Below are 16,000 nucleotides of genomic sequence, written 5' to 3'. Positions count from 1 at the left end.
AGTGTGGAGACTGATGGGGGAGTAGATTTAGAAGGCTCCAGAAGAGCCGATAGTCCCCATCCAAACACTGGCAGTGAGAACAGGGAAGAGGGATACAACAGGGAAGATATGGAGATATGGAAGACACCGACTCCATATCCCTCAGTGGCCCTCCATGTCAGTCACTGCTCATCGATCTCTATATTCTTTTTGTCTCTCCATGGTCTTGATGTTCACATCTTTTTCAACATCGTACTCTGTCTAGCCTCACCATTGTGAAGAATCTCTAGTAGGAGAGGCAACAGAGGTCGCAACATTTTGGCCACAGTTGTGTAGAGTGCATTGAATCCACCACACTGGCACATACAAGCTTAAATCCCACACTCGTGTGCATGTCCCTGCACCAGCACACAGACACACAGAATTTTTGACTGCAAAAGTTAATTTACTCACATTTTTAATCTTACCTGGAAACTTGTGCAGTTGGAGATTCAGAAATAGCTTTTAAGATATTAGCTTTTGAATCTGTAACTAGAAACCTAGCCCATATATCTCTCTGAGCAAAATGGAAATGGAATAATATAGCATAAAGGTGCATAGAGACAGTAGGTTGATAAATATTTCAAATCTCAGTTCTATTCCCACAACAATTCCTAGAGTCTTACCTAGGCAGAGAATGAAATTCCTTTTTGATCACAGTCTGATGAAATTTGTCTTTTTCCAGTGTTTTTGCAACAACTACCACCCATGATAGGTTGCTTCAAGATCTATAACAGTCCTTGAATCTGAAATTGATGAAGTGCCCTCAAGGTCAGCATTGTGTGTGCTGAGTCTTAACTCTGCCTCAGTAGGCACACTGGTCCTTAAATCCCCTTCTGAACACATGCATGCCTGTCTCACGGCCCTTATCTCCCTCATTTTTCTCCCTGAGCACACCAGGATGGCCCCCAAGCTTACTTTCAGCTGCTTTTAAATCTATATATTTCAGAAAAAAACCCAGTATCTTGTATACGCCATTTGAAATTATTTTATTCAGAAAAGTTCACACTGGGCATGTATGCCAAGCTCTGAGCTAAGCTCCAAGGATCCAGAAATATATGAGAAACAAGTGTCTTGCCCTCTAGGAGCTCTAGAGAAAGAGAAATGGAGACAATGAAGAGAGCCTAGCCTTGGCCTTGAATAGGGGAAAAAAAGGCAATATTGGGGTTTGGCCTTGAGTAGACATCCAGAATACAGCATTCCAGGATAAGCATAACTAGGCTGCTGAGGATGGCCTTTCTTGGAGGTAGCTCAGAAGTGGAAGAGGGAGTTGTGGCACTGGTAGGACAGAAATTTCAAAGACCAGGTGGTGGGGCCTGATATAGAGTCATCTGATTGCCCTTTCCAGTTGAGTTCCAGGTGGTAAGGGGAAAAGGAAAAGAGACCAGTTCCCTGGGCTGTTAGCTAACTCTGTGATGGCCAATGGAAGAGCTTCAGGGTAAGGGACACTACTGAAAAATCAGGACCAGCAATATGGGTGAAACAGGGCACTCCTCCTCTTTATCTTCTGAATCAGCGGAGAAGCAGATGGCACCCTTCGCCTTTGAACCCTTTGGATCTTTCCGTGAGAACAGCTCTTCTCTGTAAACAAAGAAAAAGAGGATAATTAGAGGCAGAATGGCACATAGAGAAAGACATCTCAGATGATGGAGAGAAAAACAGAGAGAATGGGTGAGGAGAACAGAGCTCCCTAAACATTCTCTCTTAGTATACACAGAGGAAAGATTATCTGGAGAACACGTTTGGGTACATAAGTGATTGTCCAAGGCCCATCGAGCCACTATGGGGAGAGCATGCATCATTGTCGTCACAAACCTGTAACCCATGCTGACTGAGAAACTGCAGAATGATGCTGCCATTCCAAAGGGACAACAGGAGAGAAGTTGTGATCAAAGGCAAAAATAGAGACAAAGGACAGGAGGCTACCTAGGATAAGAAAGGCCAGAGTGAGCTTGGAGAGGGCAGAGGCTGTAGGAAGGGAGGAGGCTCAGTAGTGGGCAGCTATCACTGAAGAGGCTCCTCTGGTTTATACTTCTTAAAGGAGAATAGGCACCGTCTCAGGAAAAGGGAGCAATGAGTAAATATGCACGAGTAGCACTTAGGAGTGAGGAAGCGGGCAGCCAAGGCACTGGAGAGGCTGAACTCTGGATCTCCTAACAAATGAATGGGGTCCTCCGTCTCATCCTTGGCAGCACCCATCCAGGTTCAGGAAATGGAGAAGGGAGGAAGTCAAGAAACTGGAGTGTTAGCTTCTGAGGCACAGACTCAGCCCTGCCACCTACTTACCTTCCTTTGCAGGCCACATCAGGCCTTTGAGGCCTCCTGGGCCACCCTTGAAAGGCTTCCAGCTGCAGGGACATGTCATGGCTTCTGGGAAATGTCGCGATGAGGTTCTGCAGGAGAGAACACAGGGATGTCAGGACGTCCCGTCAGCATCAGGAGCCCACATTGAATGACAGTGTTGTGACCCAGCCTCACAGACTTGGATTTTGGGAAATATTCATCTCTGGCTTGAGTGGGAGGCATCTCAGGGCTGCGATCTCTTCAAGCCCATTTGAGAAATCTGGGGTGTTTTCAGCTCCTATCTCCAACCCTTCCAGCCTGCCCAAGCACACAGGGGCTGCTCCTCTTGTCCTTACCACCTGCCTCTAATGCCCGGCCCCAGTCACTGGTCTGAAGGGGCTCTGACAATTCACGTTAAGAGACTTAGGAATGCCACAATTTCATAACTGTCTTCCCACAAAGAAATTGTAGCTTAATAGGAGCCAGACCTACATCTGGAGTTGGAAGCTACAAGGATGGGACATCAGATATCGAGGACAAAGCAGCCTCTGAAAAGAGGGGGCAATTTCTTGGTAGAGGCAGGAATTTTCCTAGGCCTCTGACATCCCAGCCAGGGCTGCTCCTCGTGCCCTTACTTCCCTGAGGCCCAGGCTGCCACAAAAGACAGTGATCCCAGAAAGACACACAAGTGAATCCCTGGGCTTAGCAGGGATGGAGCAGCCTGGTCTGAACAAGATGCATGGGCTGGCCATTTAGAAGCCCCTTCTTCAGGAGAGTCCTGCATTCAAGAACTACATGAGAGAAGTGAAGTGGGTGCTCTAAAGAGCAACTGCTATTACATGCTTGGAACCCTGTGGGCTGCCCCAGAAGCCCCAACGGACGCAACTGCCACTGGGCGGGTGGGGGAGGGGAGGCAGCTGGGCAGCCAAGGGTCCCAGTCTCTTACAAACTTCCTGCACACCTGGGGAAGGCAGCAGCTCTGGGGTCTGCAGGGGGGGCACCTCATGATTCCTAACTCTCCTAGAAATGAGAAGGAATTCAAAGAGACCCACTTGATAACCTGTCAGGCTGCATAGCAGTGAGGCTTCCTCCTTTAGTAGGTTCTTGAAATTGTATATCTATATACAAATAGATAAATATACATATACAATATACAGAGTGGCTGCAGGTTTGCTATAGCAAGGCAGTGGGTGAAGGTGATGGGTGTGCAGTGGTGGACTCTGGAACCCCCCAAGGGGCTCCCCTGCTGGACGCAGAACTGTAGCCTTTGAGTGGCTGACCAAGACAAAAAGGAAGAGGGACGAGACAGAAGGCAGGGCTGCAAGGATACAAGGCCTTATCTACTAAGTCCTACTCTCCCATGTAGGCCATTACCCCTGACCTATCTGAGCTTCAGTTTCTCTGAAAGGAAAATGGGTCATCAAGAGACAAATACACAGGAGGAAAGGAAAAATCATGAGGGCAAAAGGTCCAGGGTGAATGGAGGGAAGGAAAAAATTACAGAGATCAAGTAGAACCACAGACAGGAAAGAGCCTTTGGCAAGATAGCGGCAGGGAGGTAAAAGAGAGGGGAAGTAATGGGAAACCAAGCCAACCCACTCCTTGGGTGGCAAGGAGAAGGAAGCTAAGGGTGGAATGGTGGAGATCTGGGGAAGGTAGAATCAGGAACCAGGGACATAGTGCAGAAGAAACAGCCTACTGGACCAGCCAGCGTTGGAGGGTGGACCTGGGACGTGCAAGGCGTTTTCTTCTCATTCCAGTCAGAGGCAGGAGACAGGAAGTGAAAGGGGCCAGCTAAGGCAGGACAGGAGGAGGGCAGAAAGCTCAAAGTGTCCTTCTCCTGTTCCCTCATCCCCTCTCCCTCCAACCCTCCCAAAAGCCTTGCCCCAGAAACAAGGGAATAGAACCCAGGAAGGTTGAGTAGAGAGATGGGGTTCGGGCATCCTTTCCCTTTCCAGAGAGAAATGATAGCTTAACAGTGATCAGCTGAATGGCCGGGAAACACCCCCATAACGGTGGAGGGCTGAGCACCTAGTACCTTAGCCTAGGGGAAAGGGACAGGCTTGAGGTCTTCCCGGACTCTTCAGACTCTAGACGAGGTCTCCTGTCCAGGGAAGCTCAGGTGTGAGGGAGACTCAGAAATGGCTCCCGGGTGGAGGAGATTGGGCTACCTCCTCTGGGGAGGCTGCTTGAAGCCTAGTGGGTACAGCACAGAATAGCCAGAAGAGGGGGGTGCCAAGGCATGCCCCCCTCACAAAAGCCCCCATGAGGCTGCTCTCAAAACCCTAGCAGGAGCACCTCTACTTTTCCTTCCTCCAATCCCAAGGGGTAGGGGAACTCCCTTTGGACCCACAGAAGGCCTCACATAGTCCTCCTGCTGGCCAACTCTGCTATCTCAGGTCCCAGTGCCCTGGGAGATGAAGGCCATTGCTGCAGAGGAAAACCAAAATCAGACATCTGGGGAAGAAGTGTGATCCCAAGGAAGGAAATAAATGGCTCCCAAAATTGCTCAGTGCTCCCATACTAAGCAGGAGGAGATGGATGTAGGATTTCTCTTCAAGCAGGGCTCTGGAGCATCTAACTGAGGTGTTGCTGTTGGATCATGATCACACATGTAGAGAGCCAGCAGAAAACGATTTTGTGGGGAAGGTCCACTAAAACCTTTCTAGGTAAATCAAAGTTCAACAGACCCAACTGCCAGGCATCCTGGTAGGGGTGGTGTCCTGGACAGGACACCACACCACTCACTTCCCTTTGCATTTCCCTATTGCCACTCTCCTTTGATATTTGTTTAGGAATTCACCCATCTGTAAGCTCATTGCTTTATCAAATATTTGTTGAGCTTTGCTGGGCAGAGGAGATATAAAAATGAATGAGACAAAGTTCCTGCATTCAAGTACCTTCCTGGGTGGTGAGAAAGGGCAGACTGACATGCGAGAATGAAGAGAGAAATACAGGATGCAGGCGGATGGCTCAGGTAGACACATCCCTTAGTCCCTGCTCTCATGGGTAAATACAGCTACTGGGAGGAAGTTAACATCAAAAAATCCTCCAGCGGAGTCAATATTTGTTGCCTCTCACCAGGCAGATAGGAAGTTAGAAACCAGAAAGTTCTTTGCCCATTAGGGAATTTAGAGTCTAAAACCAAAACATACTCACATGTATTAATTGGGGTCCTTGCCTTGAGCAGCATCGATGTCAGGGAAAAGAAAGCTACTTGGCGAGTTAGGATACAGCGGGAGGGGTCTCAAAGACAGCCATTGAAAATGCCCCCAAATGCTGGAGACCTCAGGTTTGAAGGGGTTCTGATGGCCATATGGACTTATAATGGACATGGTTCAGAGGTTTCCTCCGACCAGCACAGGACTCGGGGAGGGGGAGCAGGGAAGCCCCCAGTATCCAGATTTTGGGGATGTCAGTGCTACAGGGACTGGACTCATAATTGCAAGCTGCCTCTTCAGTGTCCCCAGTTGAAGGGCAGAGGTCTAGGGTGGGTCCCAAGAAGATGGGGACAGCCCAGATGATCATCAATGCAGTCTTGGCTGGCAGGGGAAGGGGGTTCCTGGAAGGGGTCACGAAGAGGTGGAGTTGGCACTGGAGTATCACCAAGGTGGTGCTTCCTCGCCACCAGAAAGCCTGGCCTGGGGAGGAGAAAGGAGGAAGATGACCCAGCTGGAATGACAGCCTGCCTACTCCCTGCTGCCCCTGTATTGGGCTATCACTGCTGGGGAGTACATCTAAACAGAGGGCTATTTGATAAGTCTTAAATATCCACAGGACTCCCAACTCAGGAGAGACAAATGGGCAGAAACAGAAAAGTAAATGCTGAGATTATATGTGAAGAAAGAGAAAGCACAGCAAGAGCAGAACAAAGAGTCAGGATGAAAAACCTCATGGTGTCAAAAAAGAAGGAAGGAGATGAGAGGAAGAAGAGTGTCCCTTAGGAAACCAAAGTCAGAGTGAGGTCAGGACAAGGCTAACAGCACAGGAAGAGGTGACTGGCTGGACCTCGCCCAAAGAGGATTGAGCCTGAAAGCTTCAGGGATGTGGTCTGTGCTTCGTCCCTCTGCCCCTAACTCTGGGGACATGCCTCTCTTGGGGATAGAATGCAGATGAAGAGAAACAGAAGTGGCCAAGTCAAGAAGCCATGGGCTGAGGGTGCCCCAGCTGCCCACCTCCCTTGGGGCAAAGCTCATCCCTAGTTTACAAGGAGTGCATGACAACTGGCCCTTGTCTTGGGCCAGACCCAAACCCATACGGGCAACAAGGCATGTGTTTTTGAGCCTCTCTCCCACCTTCCAGCCCTATCCAGGTGTCTCTGGGAAGCTTCCCCCTAACGTCAAAGGATTCCCTCCAGCAGCTGCCCTGCCTGACCAGGCACAGCTGACTCTGAAGAGAAGATGCTCGCAGCCCCATACCTTTTTCATTTTTTCTTTCAGAAAGATCTGCATCTTAACTAAAGTCTGTTTCCCACTGAGAGGAACGTGGCTCCATAGCTGATGTCAAGGAGAGAAAGGACTGTTTGGGGCTGAAGGGTGGGGACATGGGTCTTGGATCCCACTCGCCCTTCCCTGGGACTCAGGCAGCCCTGGGAAGCTCAGTTTTGTGGAGGACACAAGGGACCCTAGCTCAGCCCTGGGCAGGCAGGCTGGGAAAGGAGTGGCCCTTTGTCTGGGGAGGGACTGGGCTGCTCTGTGCCCAGAAACTACATGGATAAGCACTTGCGTGATATGCACCCGAAGCCAGTCCCCAGGAAGCCCTGCCATTGAGAGTCAGTGCCACCACACAGCCCTCTCTGCACCCCTAGACCCCACGGATAGGGAGAAGGGTTGGTCCTGGACCCAAAGGACCCCTCAAGTGGAGTAAGGCTCCCCAACTGCTCTTGCCCAGAGAGCTCTGCCTATGAAAGGGCCCACCAAAGAGACCAGAGCTGAGAGATGGTACAAGCTCCCCTGCGGCAGTTGTGGTTGTAAAAAGGGGGGTCTCAGGATGAGATCTGGGTGCCTGAAAAATGGTCAAATCACAGTTCAGTTCAAGAAGCAAGCAGCAGTAGCCTGCTCCACGAGGTTAGGCTGAGGGCTGCTCTTCAGCTTGGCTTCCAAGGTGGTTTGCTCTGGATCAGCTGCTTTGAGTATTTGACCCGTGAGTGACCTGCCACTTTCAGGTCGTCTTGGACCCCAAGCCAAAGTCTCACAGAAGTTGCCACTCATGACTTGTCTGAGTACATGGCACCAAAACAAACAAAGCCAGCCTGCTTTCTTTTCCTTTCTCATTCCACCACTCTCCACAGTCATGTCTCCATTCACTGATGTATTGTTCACTGAACAGCTATTAACTTGGCCTTGATACGAGACATAAAATAGAGAGTGGCACATAGTCCCTAACTTTAAGTAGTTCACTGCATCTTGGGGAAAGGTACGGTCCTCATGGGGAGGGGGTATTGGTGATGCTTGCTGGGGCCTTCCTTAGACTTCAGATATCAAGCCCTCATAGCCTATCTCTTCTATTGTACCTCACAGGGAACTAAAAAAACTTTAGATTGTAAAGGTAGCTAAAACGTTACTAGAAAACAGCTTCAATTAGAAAATATTTTAGGAGTGGCAAGGAGTGAGCAGGCCTCTGCCCATCAAGGTCTCATGGTCTTACAGGAGACACTACTTTGGGTGGACATGGTTCAGAGGTCTCCTCAGACGAGCACAGGACTAGGGGAGAAGGAGCAGGAAAGCCCCTGTGATCCAGATTTTGGGGATGTCAAATCCCATTGTCTCCCTTTATGCCATACTGGCATTTTAAGGACCAGGAGAAATCTTCAGGGCTACATGTCCAATGTGGAGAGTGCCCTGAAATTCTGGAAACTCCATCTCTTAAGGGTTCTGATGGTGTCATATGGGCTTATGACAGGAAGAAGCATCAGATGCTTTCTGCGACCAGCACAGGACTAGGGGAGGTGGAGCAGGGAAGCCCCCAGGATCCAGGTTTTGGGGAGGTCAGTGCTGTATGGGCTAGACTTGTGTCTGGAAGCTGCCTCCTTTTGTGTTCTCAGTTGAAGGGCAGAGGGTGGTGGGCTGATCTTAAGAAGATGGGGCAGCCCAGATGATGGCCAATGGGAGTCTCGGGGGCTCCTGAAGGGGGCCAAGAGGAGCAGGGGTGAGGCTACAGCATCATTCAAGGGTATCATTCACATGTCGCTTCCTTGTCATTAGAAAGCCAGGTTTGGGGAATGATTAAATGGTAAATTTTGTAATGCGTGTGTTTCATTGCAATTTTTTAGACATGGCATGGGGAGGAGAGAAGGTGTCCTCCCTTCAGTTTTGAGGATGGATAGGAGTGACATGGGGTCAGAACCCTTCTCTGCTGTCACTCTTTGTGGAGCCCCAACACATTCTTTACAAAGAAAGAATGCCAAAGGAGGGCATTTTCATCTGACTCAAATGTCTAGAGACCTCGAGACCCTGGAGAGACAGAGACAGAGGTTCTGGGGTTATATTTGTGGACTGAGACAGGGGGAGATAAAGCCCCCTGAGAAAGACAGAACCAAAACAGTAGTGGGGAAGATATGATCAGAGACAAAATTAGAGACAGTAAAAGTGGAAACAAGGCACCCAGAGGGGCAGACAGCCATAGCCACAGGGGGAGAAGAGAGAAGTACAGAGACCAAAATATGAAATTGTTGGGCACAGTGAGCCTTTGGCTGGCTGGCTTCCAGGGGAAGAGTCAAATTCCTCTGAATTTCATGGTTTAAAAAGACAGAAATTTGAGTCATTAGAGATTTTCAGTGGAGGAAGGACAAGGGATAGACAGGTCTCTCCTGGGATAGAACCACCAGTATTCTCTGTGATTCAGAGATATAAGTTACTTGCCTTATCTAGAGTGGCTCATCTCCTTGGCTACCAATTATCTTGCTACCTTCTGGCCAGGTGTAGGGCCCAAATTAACTAAGAAGACTGAAGAGAAGAGAGAAAGAAGCGAGAGAGCGGAGACCTGGCTGGGCGTGACACTGCTACTATCCTCTGAGTCAAGCAATTCCCAAAGCCGCCAGGTTAGCTGATCCTTGGCCCCATCTGTAGGGATTCTTTGTGGAGGAAATATGCAGATGGAGAGTGGTGGCGGCACACAGGGTACCTGAGACAAGTGCTCAGCCTTTAGAGACCCAATTCCTGCTGCTGTCCTCATTAGCTGCCCCTTGGCAGCCAGGGACCCACAACTCTGCCCTGCAGGCTCTGGACAGCTTTGGTCATAGCTCACCTCTAGCCTGGATGGGCCTGGTGGACAGTTCTGTGCTTGTTTGGGAAGTCCCTCCGCTTCTGCCCTTTAGTCCTTCCTCCTCCTATCTGGTCTCTCCTTTCCAAAGAGCTTTAAACTTTCTCAAAAGCAGAAAGGCGAAGGCATGTGGATGAGTTTCTTCCCCAAAGAAAGTTTAAGCTTAGTAGTGGACATTTCTTAACAAAATGAAAAAGAACCAGGGTCAGGGGCTGACTACTTTTCAGACAGTGGGTGGTTATTCATGGTCAGGTGATTTCCTGACTTCTGCGAAAGCCCAGCCCAGAATGTTTATCACTTTATTCCCTTCCAAAGCCCAGGCAGCCTCAAGAAAACTTCTAAGCAGGTCCCAGGCAGAACTCTCTTAGAAGGAGAACAAACTAAGCCTGCAAATGGGAATTCAGAGAAGCAGAAGACTTGTCAAGAATGTCCAAATCACAATAATTAAATAACCAAGATACCCTAACCTATAGTCTAGGGCCCGGGACTAGTCTGGTTCTGACAGGCTTTTCCTTCATCAGTGCCCTTTGACTCCAGCTAACTTCAAGAAACTTACTCCTCTAGGATAGCCCACACATCCCATTGATGAATTTGCTAAGTTAGAGAAGGATCTGCATCCTTGCCCTGTGAGAACCTTCTGCCTTCAGTAAGCTCCCAATGTGAAGGGGGCATACAGACAATCAAGTGTGCAATCCTGCGGCCCCATGTTAAATGCAATATAATGTCCCCATGCCCTGATGCTTAGGAGAGAACCCTAGAGTCATCAAGGCAGCCATAGTAAAAGACTGCAAGGCCTGGCAATCTCTTTAATGGAAATGCCTTTGGAGATATTTGGCCTGTCCTCAGAGTAGCACATGGCAATGAAACAGGCTCTCACTCCCCAGGGGGGCAGAGGTTTCCAAGATTGTGGTCTTGGGTGACTGAAATACAGTGCTTGGATCAGGAACTCTTTTCTATTTCCAGGTGGAGACTAGAAAACCAAGAGAAGGGAAGTGATGGGTCAGAAATTTGTGCCTCGTGGACCATCCCTTTCCTGTCTGTGGAGCCTTCCAAGAAGGAAGGAAGGCAGCAATGAGAACAATCTGGCTAATGAGGTTGAACTCAAGCAATAGATCAGGTAAAAGAGGTTGCTTTTGCTTTGCTCTGCCTGGAATGTCCATAGGCCTTTCTTCATGGTACCTATTTTGTCATGCTGTAGACAATTAAAATTTTTAACATAGACCAACACAGACGCATCCTGCTTCCTGCTCTTGCAGGATATCGAGGATGTCCTGCAGCAAGGCAAAGTAAGCAAGAGCAGAGAGCAGCAGAGTCCTGAAGAAAACAGACATGGAGTGCAGGGGAGGCGAGGGGAAGGGAAAGGACAGGAGGGGAAGGGAGGGGAAAGAGGGAAGAGAAGGGGGAGGTGGGGTCTGGGGCATCAGAGCTGGGTCAAGGACATGGGGATCCAGGAACCTTTGTCCAGGAATGCATACCTTGGTCCAGTCTTGCTCTGGAAAGAGAACTGTGATGGAAATGAAAGACCACGATGGTCAGAGGCACTTTGAAACAAATCACTGTCTGACTTGCCTGTTCCCCCTTCTGATCCTCAGCGTAAGTTTCTGAGGGAGAGGAACTCTGTGTAGAATGAGCCTCGATAAGGCTGCCTAAGAGAAGAAGAAAGGAAAAGAGGGCATTTTGCCAAAGGGAGGAGCTGGGGCTTGCTTCCAGTTAGCCCTCTGACAGCTCGCACTTTGGAATGTGTGTGTAGGTTGGAGGCAAGGGCGTGGGGCAGATAGAGAGGGCTATGGTTAGGGGAGTGGCTAGTGGTTAAAGGAATTCAAGTCCTTGTGAGGCCAGCTACTAGGCTTCCATCCTCTGGGCTGTTCCCTTGAGGTCTTCATCCTTACCTGGTTCTAAGCCAGGCCATATCCCAGATTCAGCATTGAAGAGAGAATTATTAGATTGACCCAAGCCCACAAACTCTCCCTTCAAAATAGGCACTCCCAAAACTAAAGGGGCCCTACTGTCCCCAGGAAGAGCAATAACAATTAGGGTCAAACTTTGAGTTGTTTTTCACTCCTGGAAGGGATGTATATCCATATAGGAAGTAGGGTGAGCTGCCTGCCCCAAGGTAGGAGGAAGAATGACTTTCCAACAAAAGCTTGAGCATAACCTCATTTTTATGCTATAGGAAATTATCAAACGACCTATTAGAAGAGCTTCTTTTAGAAAGACAAGGCAAAATTAGGCTGTTAAGAATGCTTTGCCTAGCACTTGGGAGGCCAAGGTGGGCTGATTGCTTGAGCTCAGGAGTTCAGTGCCAGACTGGGCAGCATGGTGAAACCCTGTCTCTATTAAAATATGAAAAATAAAATAGATAGATAGATAGATAGATAGATAGATAGATAGATAGATAGATAGATAGATAGATGCGTGGCAGCATGTGCCTGTAGTCCCAGCTACTCAGGAGGCTGAGGCAGGAGAATTGCCTGAACCTGGGAGGTGGAGGTTGCAGTGAGCTGAGATTGCGCCACTGCACTCCAAACTGGGTGACAGAGCGAGACTCCATCTCCGAAAACGATAAGAGCGCCTTGCTCTGGTGGCCTGAACCAGTCATCGTCCTTTTATTTCATTATTCACTTTACTTGGGATTACGCCCCATCTTCCTGGTTCTTGGCTTTGATCACCCCCAATTCATTCCCAGTCAACTTCTTTGGACTGATACTTGTCTCAGGAGACTTTACTCATACTGAGCTCTGAGTTTCCTGGGAAACCCACATCTCTTTACTAATGGGACTTCGTGTTGCAAATGAGAATGCCTATTTTGAAGCGAGTGTTTATGAACTCTATTCTTTTTCACAAGCATTTTTTTTTTAATCCATAAATTTAATATGTACCTTTTATTTTTTTCATTAAGGGCTCACGGGACTTGTCTTGATCTGTAGTTTTGGCTACACCTGCTTGGGAAAGCCCGGTCTGGGAATTCCTGCCACCACTAACTCACTGACTTCCACTTGCCTGGGATCTATTAGAATTCTTCCATTGCAGATGTTCTGACACACTGAAGCTGCCTTACCTGACAAGCTAATACCCAATTCCTTCTAGAACTCATGGATTTATATTCCTCTTCTCTCCCCACTCTTGTCCAGACCTTTACATCCTGGATTCTTTACCATTTCTGCCCCTGGGACTCTTGGATATCATTGTCACTCATACCCATAAAGCACCTTAGGAACTGGACATTACTATTTTAATATTATTCAAAACACATCCATGGAATCTCAAGTGTGAGGCATATACTCTAATAAGTCTTGGGGATTCAAAAATGAATGAGAAACCGTGTCTTTTCCTCTAAAAGCAATCTTGTAAAATCGCGTCCAGTAGCTTCCAAGACATTAGAGGTGAAGTTGAGTTTGTAAGCTAACATAGGGAGTCAAGGTCTTGGATGGCAAATGGAAAAAATCCTTAAAGCCTCTAGTCTGTGAGTGGCTGGGGTTGGGCTTGAGAAGTTCCTGGGAAGGAACTTTCTGACAGAGTAGATACTCCCCGGACTGAGTCAGCCTTTCTGGATGTGTTTCTAATAATGGGGTCCACAGTTGGAGAGGGAAACCTCATTGTCAGAGTTCCCAGCTAGAAGCAGACAGAAAGCCCGTGGGGTGAGTGTGAGAAGGTTTGGTTTCATGTCTGCAAACCAAATGGTGGCTACTGGAAAAGTGAAAAAAGAGTGATCAATGAAAAGGCAAGACCAGAAGGGATACAAAGAGTGAAACACCACCTCCAGGGCACAAGGTCCCCCAGCCTGGAAGCTGCTCGCTGATGTCCAACTCCACTCCTGCTTTCTAACCCCACCGTAGCCATCCCAGGGTCCTGTTCCTCCTATGAAAGAAAAAGTCAAATGGATGAGCCACAATGGCCCCACTAGGGAAAGAGAATCTGCTAGGTAGGGAGAGAGATATAGAAAGATACAAAGAGATACATAAAAAGAACAAGACATAGAAATAAAATAACAAAGAGTGACAGCAGCAGAAAAATAACAAAAGAACTGGTTGCTTCCCCTAGGAGAAAATCCAGAGTGCAGAGCAGTGATGAGGAGACTGGGGGCAAGCAACAGATAGAGAATGCCAGCAGAAGGCAGAAACAGAGGTGTCCATGTCACAGACCTGGAGGGATTCAGAGAGGGCAAAGGGCAGAAGCGGGACTCTAGCTACAATATTCTGTCCCGGTGAGCCCACCATCTGTCCCTAGCATGCTCATGCTTCTCCCCACACATTCACAGCTCCTGCAGAAAGACAAAACCATAGAGGAAAGCACTCAGAAAGGAGCAGGATGAGGGAATGCAAAGAAAAGGTAAATGAGGGAAGCATTGAAAGATACAGGGAAGAGAGAAGGGGTTCTAGCCTTTGGTGTGGAGGCCAGAAAGATACGCAAAAGGCTGGAAATGTGCCCCACAGTCATCACAAACCCCACTCCCAGGCGGGCTCCTGGTACACATGGAAGCAAAGGAGTGAAAAATGTGGTTGGATGAAGTTAGATTGCTTGCGGCCACTGAAATATCCCCAGAAAATTTCTCTCTTCAGCTTTCGAAATAAGTTATTCTAACTCAGAGTTGATGCTTCTGCAGATGGGTTTGGATGCTACCCAAGGTCTAGGTCCCCATCATTGCCCCTTGCCCCACTTAGGGCAGGAGAAGGTGTCTAGTATCCACTAGACACCATCCAGTGAAGTGCTCTTAAACTCGGGAACTTGTCTCACCTTACTACAGTGAGGGAGAGGTGCTTGCTTCATTTGCAATCGCTGGCCTTTGGCCTGGTGAGAGGTCCTAATCCTGTGCTCTGGAGTGGAGAGGCAAGCCTCTGTGCTCATCCCAACAGAACCTCTTCCAGTGGCAGCAGGAGGGACGGGAGACAGGTGAAGTTAGAAGATGCTTTGCTGTATTCACCAAGTCTTCAAAACAAGAGCACTGAAGTGCTGAGGACTGTTTTTCCTTGACTTTTTAGCCTTGATACAATGGCCACAAAGAAGAGCTCTTCACAGTAGAAGCTTGTTATGTTTGCTTTGCCGTCATCCACCATAAGGCCTGGAGTACAACCTTCTTCCCATTTCAGTAAACATCTACTGAGTAAATCACACGAGGATATCTGCTTTCTCAGGAATTTTACTAAACTACTGTTTGATGGTAAACTCAACTTCAGAGGACTTCAACTGTAGCCTGAACCAGGTTTCTTCATGACAAGATATGGGTGAGAGAGGGGGGAACCACAAAAAAATCTGCACTGCTAGAAAAATGGTCCCATCATAATTCAGGTCAAGGCTCTCGAACCAAGTGTAAAAGCTAGGCCCAGATTTTCCTTCAGCTGGGACCTGGAATTGGTCTTGATCAGTTTATTGCAGGAGACACGTTCCTTTGTAGGGCCCAGAGCAGTGCAGGCACAGAGTTGCAGAAAACCCACAGCAGTCTCAGACTTTTCAGAGAAACTGCTCCAACTTTAAGGTTCACGTCCTAAAAAAACCCACCAGTCCCGGTGCTCATATACTTGTCTCTCTCCTTTGTCTTCAGGTTTTCTTATCCTTACTTCATGCTTTACTTGACTCTCCGCTGACTTACTTAATAGATACATGAAAACACTTGAGAACTCTTTATCTAAACTCCTTGATGAAAATCACTTTACTTGGCAAATATTTATTGAGCTTTATCTTATATTGAACTCCTGGTAGTGTTGAGAACTCAAATTCAATTGAGAATTTGTTTTCCCCCACTGAGAATGTCACTGTTGAGTAAGGAGGAGTGGACTGCGGGAAAGGAGGCTGGAGTCAGTCAGGGAGCAGAGTGTCCCTTAAGGAGTCATCCTATGGGAATTTGCAAATCACAGTGGGGTTCAAGAAGGTGACAGTGGGTAACTTCTTTCTATTCCCAGGTGGAGAAGAAAGAGCCAGATGGTCAGGATGATGAGCAGGGAACTCCCCTTTAGATGTCATTCTTCTCATGGCAAGTGATGACAGTGGGAGAAGCAGAGGCTGGGGCATCTGAGAAAGTGGGAAAATGAGATTTCCACATGTTTTTCAAAGGCAGGGTGATCTTGGTTGAACCAGTCGCCTCTAGGGTGGCAAAATGGTGCCCTGTCCCTTTCCTTCTATTCTCACATTGCCCTATTGATAAAAATGGCCAAACTCCATAAAATAGTTGAAGAGATTTATTCTGAGCCAAATAGGAGTGACCATGGCCCATGACACAGCCCTCAGGAGGTCCTAAGAACATGTGTCCAAGGTGGTCAGGGTACAGCTGCGTTTTATGTATTTTTAGGGAGGCATGACACATCAATCAAATACATTTAAGAAATATATTGGTTTGGTTCAGAAAGTTGGGACAACTCAAAGCAGGGGCTTCTAGGCTATAAGTAAATTTAAATATTTTCTGGTTGACAATTGGTTGAGTTTATCTGAAGACCTGGGATCAATG

At 48.1% G+C, this 16,000-nt stretch overlaps 2 long non-coding RNA genes across 17 annotated transcripts; one reads left to right on the top strand and one right to left on the bottom strand.

Annotated features, from left to right (window-relative positions):
- Nucleotides 1-993: 993 nt before the first annotated feature.
- On the bottom strand, nt 994-6,547 carry LOC108528576 (spermatogenesis-associated protein 8). 9 transcript variants are annotated; one of them, XR_001885207.1, is made up of 4 exons: nt 5,461-6,547; nt 2,305-2,411; nt 1,834-1,944; nt 994-1,599 (listed from the first exon to the last, which is right to left on the bottom strand). It is a non-coding gene; the product is annotated as a spermatogenesis-associated protein 8 (long non-coding RNA). The 9 variants fall into 9 exon arrangements; XR_014485081.1 differs by lacking the exon at nt 5,461-6,547 and adding an exon at nt 4,340-4,381; XR_014485077.1 differs by lacking the exon at nt 5,461-6,547 and adding an exon at nt 4,001-4,023.
- Nucleotides 3,234-15,780, top strand: LOC108528577 (uncharacterized). 8 transcript variants are annotated; one of them, XR_001885213.1, is made up of 7 exons: nt 3,234-3,397; nt 4,863-4,970; nt 5,097-5,278; nt 9,219-9,340; nt 10,525-10,678; nt 14,541-14,783; nt 15,459-15,780. It is a non-coding gene; the product is annotated as an uncharacterized LOC108528577 (long non-coding RNA). The 8 variants fall into 8 exon arrangements; XR_001885210.1 differs by lacking the exon at nt 15,459-15,780 and having other exon boundaries at nt 4,866-4,970; nt 14,541-15,448; XR_001885208.1 differs by lacking the exon at nt 15,459-15,780 and having other exon boundaries at nt 14,541-15,448.
- The last annotated feature ends 220 nt before the right edge of the window (nt 15,781-16,000 follow it).

The sequence above is a fragment of the Rhinopithecus bieti genome, unplaced genomic scaffold, assembly GCF_001698545.2.
Source record: "Rhinopithecus bieti isolate Rb0 unplaced genomic scaffold, ASM169854v2 scaffold_5130, whole genome shotgun sequence".
In the NCBI taxonomy this organism is placed as follows: Eukaryota; Metazoa; Chordata; class Mammalia; order Primates; family Cercopithecidae; genus Rhinopithecus; species Rhinopithecus bieti.
This window is presented reverse-complemented; position numbering and strand designations above follow the sequence as displayed.